An 8,670-nucleotide genomic window follows, 5' to 3' on the forward strand; every position below is an offset into this window, starting at 1 on the left:
TCTGAAAGTGTCCTCAGGTCTAAAATGAGCCTCTTGTAGACAGCAAATAGATGGGTCTTGTTTTTTTTATCCATTCTGATACCCTATGTCTTTTGGTAGGCATATTTAGTCCATTTACATTCAGTGTTATTATAGAAAGATATGAGTCTAGGGTCATTGTGATGTCTGTAGGTTTCATGCTTGTAGCGATGTCTCTGGTACTTTGTCTCACAGGATCTCCCTTAGGATCTCTTGTAGGGCTGGTTTAGTGGTGATGAATTCCTTCAGTTTTTGTTTGTTTGGGAAGACCTTTATCTCTCCTTCTATTCTAAATGACAGATTTGGTGGATAGAGGATTCTTGGCGGCATGTTTTTTCTGTCATCACATTGAAGATTTCCTGGCATTCCTTGCTGGCCTGCCAAATTTCAGTAGAGAGATCGGTCATGAGTCTTATAGGTCTCCCTTTATATGTTAGGGCACGTTTATCCCTAGCTGCTTTCAGAATTTTCTCTTTATCCTTGTATTTTGCCAGTTTCACTATGATATGTCGTGCAGAAGATCGATTCAAGTTACGTCTGAAGGGAGTTCTCTGTGCCTCTTGGATTTCTTTTATTTCTTTTTTTTTTTTTTTCAGGATTTTTATTTTTATTTTTATTTTTATTTTTTTATTTTTTCAATATATGAAATTTATTGTCAAATTGGTTTCCATACAACACCCAGTGCTCATCCCAAAAGGTGCCCTTCTCAATACCCATCACCCACCCACCCCTCCCTCCCACCCCCCATAAACCCTCAGTTTGTTCTCAGTTTTTAACAGTCTCTTAAGCTTTGGTTCTCTCCCACTCTAACCTTTTTTTTTTTTTTCCTTCCCCTCCCCCATGGGTTTCTGTTAAGTTTTTCAGGATCCACATAAGAGTGAAACCATATGGTATCTGTCTTCCTCTGTTTGGCTTATTTCACTTAGCATCACACTCTCCAGTTCCATCCACGTTGCTACAAAAGGCCATATTTCACTATGCTGGCTTCATAGAAAGAGTTTAGAAGTTTTTCTTCCATCACCCACCCTCCCCTCCCTCCCACCCCTGCCTCTTGGATTTCAATCCCTGTTTCCTTCCCCAGATCAGGGAAGTTCTCAGCTATTATTTCTTCAAGTACACCTTCAGCACCTTTCCCTCTCTCTTCCTCCTCTGGAATACCAATTATGTGTAGATTGTTCTCTTTAGTCTATCACTTAGTTCTCTAATTTTCCCCTCATACTCCTGGATTTTTTTTATCTCTCTTTTTTTCAGCTTCTTCTTTTTCCATAATTTTATCTTCTAGTTCACCTATTCTCTCCTCCGCCTCTTCAATCCGAGCTGTGGTCATCTCCATTTTATTTTGCAACTCATTAATAGCATTTTTTAGCTCCTCCTGGTTGTTCCTTAGTCCCTTGATCTCTGTAGTAATAGATTCTCTGTCCTTTATACTGTTTTCAAGCCCATCGATTAATTTTATGACTATTAGTCTAAATTCACTTTCTGTTATATTGTTTAAATTGTTTTTGATCAGTTCGTTAGCTGTCGTTATTTCCTGGAGGTTTTTTTGAGGGGAATTCTTCCGTTTCATCATTTTGGATAGTCCCTGGAGTGTTGCGGAACTGCGGGGCACTTCCCCTGTGCTGTCTTGAATAACTTGGGTTGGTGGGCGGGGCCGCAGTCAGACCTGATGTCTGCCCCCAGCCCACCGCTGGGGCCACAGTCAGACTGGTGTGTACCTTCTCTTCCCCTCTCCTAGGGGTGGCATTCACTGTGGGGTGGTGTGGCCTGTCTGGGTTACTTGCACACTGCCAGGCTTGTGGTGCTGGGGATCTGGCGTATTAGCTGGGGTGGATTGGCAAGGGGCACCGGGATGGGAGGGTCAGGCTCAGATCGCTTTTCCTTCAGAGACCTGCTTTGCGAGGGGCCCTGCAGCACCAGGAGGGAGTCAGACCCACCGGAGGGATGGATCCGCAGAAGCAAAGTGTTGGGTGTTTGCCCGGTGCAAGCAAGTTCCCTTTGGGATTTTGGCTGGGGATGGGTGAGGGAGATGGCACTGGCGAGCGCCTTTGTTCCCCAACAAGCTGCGCTCTGTAGTCTGGGGCTCAACAACTCTCCCTCCCATTGTCCTCCAGCCCGCCCGCTTACGAGCAGAGCTGTTAACTTATAACCTTCCAGATGTTAAATCCTGCTTACTGTCAGAACACACTCCATGCGGCCCCTCTGCTTTTGCAAGCCAGACTCGGGGGCTCTGCTTTGCCAGTGGGCTGCCCCTCCGTCCCGGCTCCCTCCCGCCAGTCCGTGTAGTGCACTGCCTCTCCGCCCTTCCTACACTCTTCTTTGGGCCTCTCGTCTATGCTTGGTTGTGGAGAATCCGTTCTGCTAGTCTTCTGGTGGTTTTCTGGGTTATTTAGGCAGGTGTGGGTGGAATCTAAGTGATCCGCAGGACGCGGTGAGCCCAGTGTCCTCCTACACCGCCATCTTCCCCAACTCTCCTGTAATACATCTTAAAGTCTGGAACTGTGATGCCTCCAGCTTTGGTTTCCTTTTTCAAGACTGCTTTAGCTATTCAGGGTCTTTTCTGGTTCAATACAAATTTTAGGATTATTTGTTCTAGCTCTGTGGAGAATGCTGGTGTTAATTTGATAAAGATTGCATTGAATATGTAGATTGCTTTGGGTGGTATCGACATTTTAACAATATTTGTTCTTCCAATCCAGGAACATGGAATATTTTCCCATTTCTTTTTGTCTTCTTTAATTTCTTTCATAAGCTTTCTATAGTTTTCAGTGTATAGATTTTTTCACCTCTTTGGTTATGTTTATTCTTAGGTATTTTATGATTCTTGGTGCAATTGTAAATGGGATTGATTCCTTGATTTCTCTTTCTGTTGCTTCATTGTTGGTGTATAGGAATGCAACCAATTTCTGTGCATTGATTTTATATCCTGCAACTTTGCTGAATTCATGGATCACCTCTACCAGAGTTTTGGTGGAATCTTTTGGGTTTTCCATGTGGTGTATTATGTCATCTTGGAAGAGTGAAAGTTTGACTTCCTCCTGGCCAATTTGTATGTCTTTTATTCCTTTTTGTTGTCTGATTGCTGAGGTTAAGACTTCCAATACTATATTGAATAACAGTGATGAGAGTGTACATCCCTCTCGTGTTCCTGACCTTAGGGGAAATGCTCTCAGTTTTTCCCTATTGAGGATGATATTAGCTTTGGGTCTTTCATATATGGCTTTTATGATCTTGAGGTATGATCCTTCTGTCCCTACTTTCTTGAGGGTTTATCAAGAGAGGATGTTGTATTTTGTCAAATGCTTTCTCTGCATCTATTGAGAGGATCATGTGGTTCTTGTCCTTTCTTTTATTGATGTGATGTATCACATTGATTGTTTTGCGGATATTGAACCAGCCCTACATCCCAGGTATAAATCCCACTTGGTTGTGGTAAATCATTCTTTTCATGTAATGTTGGATCCAGTTGGCTAGGATCTTATTGAGGATTTTTGCATCCATGTTCATCAGGGAAATTGGTCTGTAGTTCTCCTTTTTAGTGGAGTCTTTGTCTGATTAGGAATCAAGGTAATGCTGGCTTCATAGAAAGAGTTTAGAAGTTTTTCTTCTATTTCTATTTTTTTGGAACAGCTTCAAAAGAATAGGTGTTAACTCTTCTTTAAATGTTTGGTAGAATTCCCTTGGAAAGCCATCTGGCCCTGGACTCTTGTTTTTTGGGGAGATTTTCGATTACTAATTAGATTTCTTTACTGGTTATGGGTCTGTTCAAATTTTCTATTTCTTCCTTTTTCAGGTTTGGTAGTTTATATGTTTCTAGGAATTTTTCCATTTCTCCAGATTGCCCATTTTATTGGCGTATAATTGCTCATAGTATTCTCTTTGTTGTTTGTATTTCTGCAGTGTTGGTTGTGATCTGTACTGTTTCATTCATAAGTTTACTTATTTGCATCCTTTCCTTTTTCTTTTTGATCAAACTGGCTGGGGGTTTATCAATTTTTTAATTCTTTCAAAGAACCAGCTTCTGGTTTCATTGATCTGTTTTTTTTTTTTGTTTTTTTGTTTTTTTTGGTTTAGATAGCATTGATTTCTGCTCTAATCTTTATTATTTCCTGTCTTCTGCTGGTTTTGGGCTTTATTTGCTGTTCCTTTTTCAGCTCTTTAAGGTGTAAGGTTATGTTGTGTATCTGAGACCTTTCTGCTTTCTTTAGAAAGGCCTGTATTGCTATATATTTCCCTCTCATGACTGCCTTTGCAGTGTCCCAGAGGTTTTGGGCTGTAGTGTTATCATTTTCATTGGCTTCCATGTACTTTTTAATTTCCTCCTAACTTCTTAGTTATCCCATTAATTCTTTAGTAGGATGTTATTTAGTCTCCAAATATTTGTTATCTTTTCAATTTTTTTCTTGTGGTTGATTTCGAGTTTCATGGTGTTGTGGTCTGACAATATGTACAGTGTGATCTCAATATTTTTCTACTTGTTGAGAACTGATTTGTGTCCCAGTATGTGATCTCTTTTGGAGAATGTTCATGTGCACTTGAGAAGAATGTGTGTTCTGCTGCTCTAGGATGAAATGTTCTGAGTATATCTGTTAAGTCCATCTGGTCCAGTGTGTCATTCAAAGCCGTTGTTTCTTTGTTGATTTCCTGCTTAGATCTGTCCATTGTTGTAAGTGGGGTGTTGAAGTCCTCTACTATATTGGTATTATTATCAATGAGTTTCTTTTTTTTATGTTTTTTTTTTTTTTTGAGAGGGAGAGAGAGACAGAGTGTGAGTGGGGGAAGGGCAGAGAGGGAGGGAGACACAGAATTTAAGCAGGCTCCAGGCTCTGAGCTGTGAGCGCAGAGCCCCATGCAGGGCTTGAACTCACAGACCATGAGATCATGACCTGAGCTGAAGTTGGACATTTAACCGACTGAGCCACCTGGGTGCACCTGACTTTCTTTGTTGGTGATTAATGATTTATATATTTGGGTACTTCCACGTTTGGAGCATAAATGTTTACAATTGTTAGGTCTTAGTGGTATATAGACCCCTTAATTATGATATGATGCCCTTCTTCATCTCTTGTTACAGTCTTTATTTTAAAATCTAGATTGTCTGATATAAGTATGACCACTCCAGCTTTCTTTTGTTGACCATTAGCATGATAGATGGTTCTCCATCCCCTTATTTTCAATCTGAAGGTGTCTTTAGGTCTAAAGTGGGTCTCTATAGAAAGCTTATGAAAGAAATTGAAGAAAACACAAAAAAATGTAAAAAGATTCCAGGATCCTGGATAGGAAGAACAAATATTGTTAAAATGTTGATACTACCCAAAACAATCTACATATTCAATGCAATCCCTATCAAAATTACACCATCATTCTTCACAGAGCTAGAACAAATGATCCTAAAATTTGTATGGAACCAGAAAAGACCCCAAATAGCCAAAGCAATCTTGGAAAAGAAAACCAAAGCAGGAGGCATCATAATCCCAGACTTCAAGCTATACTACAAAGCTGTACTCATCAAGACAGTATGGTACTGGCACAAGAACAAATACTCAGATCAATGGAACAGAACAGAGAACCCAGAAATGGACCTACAAACATATGGCCAACTCATCTTTGACAAAGCAGGAAAGAATGTCCAATGGAAGTGGTGCTGGGAAAACTGGACAGCGACATGCCGAAGAATGAACCTGGACCACTTTCTCACACCAGACACAAAAATAAACTCAAAATGGATGAAAGACCTCAATGTAAGACAGGAAGCCATCATAATCCTCGAGCAGAAAGCAGGCAAAAAACCTCTTTGATCTTGGCCACAGCAACTTCTTACTCAACACATCTCTGGAGGCAAGGGAAATAAAAGCAAAAATGAACTATTGGGACCTCATCACAATAAAAGTCTTCTGCACAGCGAAGGAAACAACTGGCAAAACTAAAAGGGAACTGACAGAATGGGAGAAGATATTTGCAAATGACATAGCAGATAAAGGGTTAATATCCAAAATCTATAAAGAACTTATCAAACTCAACACCCAAAAAACAAATAATCCAGTGAAGAAATGGGCAAAAGACATGAATAGACACTTCTCCAAGGAAGACATCCAGATGGCCAACTGACACATGAAAAAATGCTCCACATCACTCATCATCAGGGAAATACAAATGAAAACCACAATGAGATACCACCTTACACCTGTCAGAATGTCTAACATGAACAACTCAGGCAACAACAGATGTTGGCGAGGATGCGGAGAAAGAGGATCTCTTTTGCATTGTTGGTGGCAATGTAAGCTGGTGCAGCCACTATGGAAAACAGTATGGAGGTTCCTCAAAAAACTAAAGATACAACTACCCTACGGCCCAGCAATTGCACTCCTAGGCATGTATCCAAGGGATACAGGTGTGCTCTTTCAAAGGGACACATGCACCCCCATGTTTATAGCAGCACTATCAACAACAGCCAAAGTATGGAAAGAGCCCAAATGTCCATTGATGGATGAATGGATAAAGAAGATGTGGTATATATAGACAATGGAGTATTACTTGGCAATCAAAAAGAACGAAATCTTGCCATGTGCAACTACATGGATGGAACTGGAGGTTATTATGCTACGTGAAATTAGTCAGGCAGAGAAAGACAAATATCATATGACTTCACTCATATGAGGACTTTAAGAGACAAAACAGATGAACATAAGGGAAGGGAAACAAAAGTAACATAAAAACAGGGAGGGGGACAAAGCAGAAGAGACTCATATATATGGAGAACAAACTGAGGATTGCTGGAGGGATTGTGGGAGGGGGGATGGGCTAAATGGGTAAGAGCCATTAAGGAATCTACTCCTGAAATCATTCTTTCACTCTCTATATGCTAACTAATTTGGATGTAAATTTTTAAAAATAAAAAATAAAATTAAAAAAATAAACATTAAAAAAAGAAAATAAGTAAATAAATCATTAAAAAAATAAAGTGGGTCTCTTGTAAACAGCATATAGATGGATCTTGTTTTCTTTTCCATTCTGTTATCCTGTGTCTTTTGATTGGAGCATTTGGTCCATTGATATTTAGAGTGAGTACTGAAAGATATGAATTTATTGCCATTATGTTGCCTGTAGAGCTGGAGTTTCTGGTGGTGTTCTTTGGTTCTTTCTAGTTTTTGCTGCTTTTGGTCTTTTTGTGTTTTTGTTTTTGTTTTTTCATCTTTTCTCCCCTCAGAGAGTCCTCCATAAAATTTCTTGTAGGGCTGGGTTGGTCACAAACTCCTTTAATTTTTGTCTGGGAAACTTTTTTTTTTTTTTTTAATTTTTTTTTTTCAACATTTTTTTTTTTTTAATTTATTTTTGGGACAGAGAGAGACAGAGCATGAATGGGGGAGGGGCAGAGAGAGGGAGACACAGAATCGGAAACAGGCTCCAGGCTCTGAGCCATCAGCCCAGAGCCTGACGCGGGGCTCGAACTCACGGACCGCGAGATCGTGACCTGGCTGAAGTCGGACGCTTAGCCGACTGCGCCACCCAGGCGCCCCTTGTCTGGGAAACTTCTTATCTCTCCTTCTATTTTGAATGACAGCCTTGCTGGATAAAAAATTCTTGGCTGCATAATTTTCTGATTCAGCAAATTGAATATATCCTGCCACTCCTTTCTAGTCTGCCAAGTTTCTGTGGATAGGTCTGCTGCAAACCTGATCTGTCTTCCCTTGTAGGTTAAGGACTTTCTTTCCCTTGCTGCTTTCATGATTCTCTCCTTGCCTGATTATTTTGTGAATTTGACTATGATATGCCTTGTTGATGGTAGGTTTTTGTTGAATCTAATGAGAGTCCTCTGTGCTCCCTGGATTTTGATGTCTGTGTCCTTCCCCAGGTTAGGAAAGTTTTCCACTATGATTTGCTCACATAACCCTTCTACCCCTTTTTCTCTCTCTTCATCTTTTGGGACTCCTATGATTCTGATGTTCCTTTTTAATGAGTCACTGATTTCTCTGATTCTTAAATTAGGCTCTTTTGCCTTAGTTTCCCTCTTTTTTTCTGCTTCATTATTCTCCATAAGTGTTTCCTCTTTTTGTATGATATGCTGCTCTTCCTCATCCTTTCTTGCCGCGGTGGCATCTATTTGAGATTGCAGCTCAGTTACAACATTTTTTATTTCATCCTGACTAGCTTTTACTTCTTTTATCTCCGCAGAAAGGGATTCTAATCTGTTTTCAACCCCAGCTTGTATGCTTATTATCTTGATTCTAAATTCTGGTTCAGACATTTTGCTTGTATCTATGTTGATGAAGTCCCTGGCTGTCATTTCTTCCTGTTCTTTCTTTTAGGGTTAATTCCTTCATTTCATTTTGAAGGGAAAAAAGGAATTAATAAAGTAAAAAAAAATTAAAGAATTAAATACAACACAAAAAGTCAAATAAATGATGCTAGATTCTAGGTGAGTTTTGGTCTGGTTGTTGAAAGAAACTTGATTAGAGAAAAAAAGAAAAGATAAGAAAAGGAAAAAAAAGGAAAAAAAAGGAAAATGCTTGAAAATTTGAAAAAATAAATACAATAAAATAGAATAAAATGAAATGATGGAAGTAAAGTAGAATATAAGAAATTTACAAAGAAGTAAAAAATAAATTAGAAAAAAATTAATTTTTTTAATAAAAATGGAAAATAAAAATAAATTTA

The sequence above is a fragment of the Panthera uncia genome, assembly GCF_023721935.1.
Source record: "Panthera uncia isolate 11264 chromosome B3 unlocalized genomic scaffold, Puncia_PCG_1.0 HiC_scaffold_1, whole genome shotgun sequence".
Classification (NCBI taxonomy): Eukaryota; Metazoa; Chordata; class Mammalia; order Carnivora; family Felidae; genus Panthera; species Panthera uncia.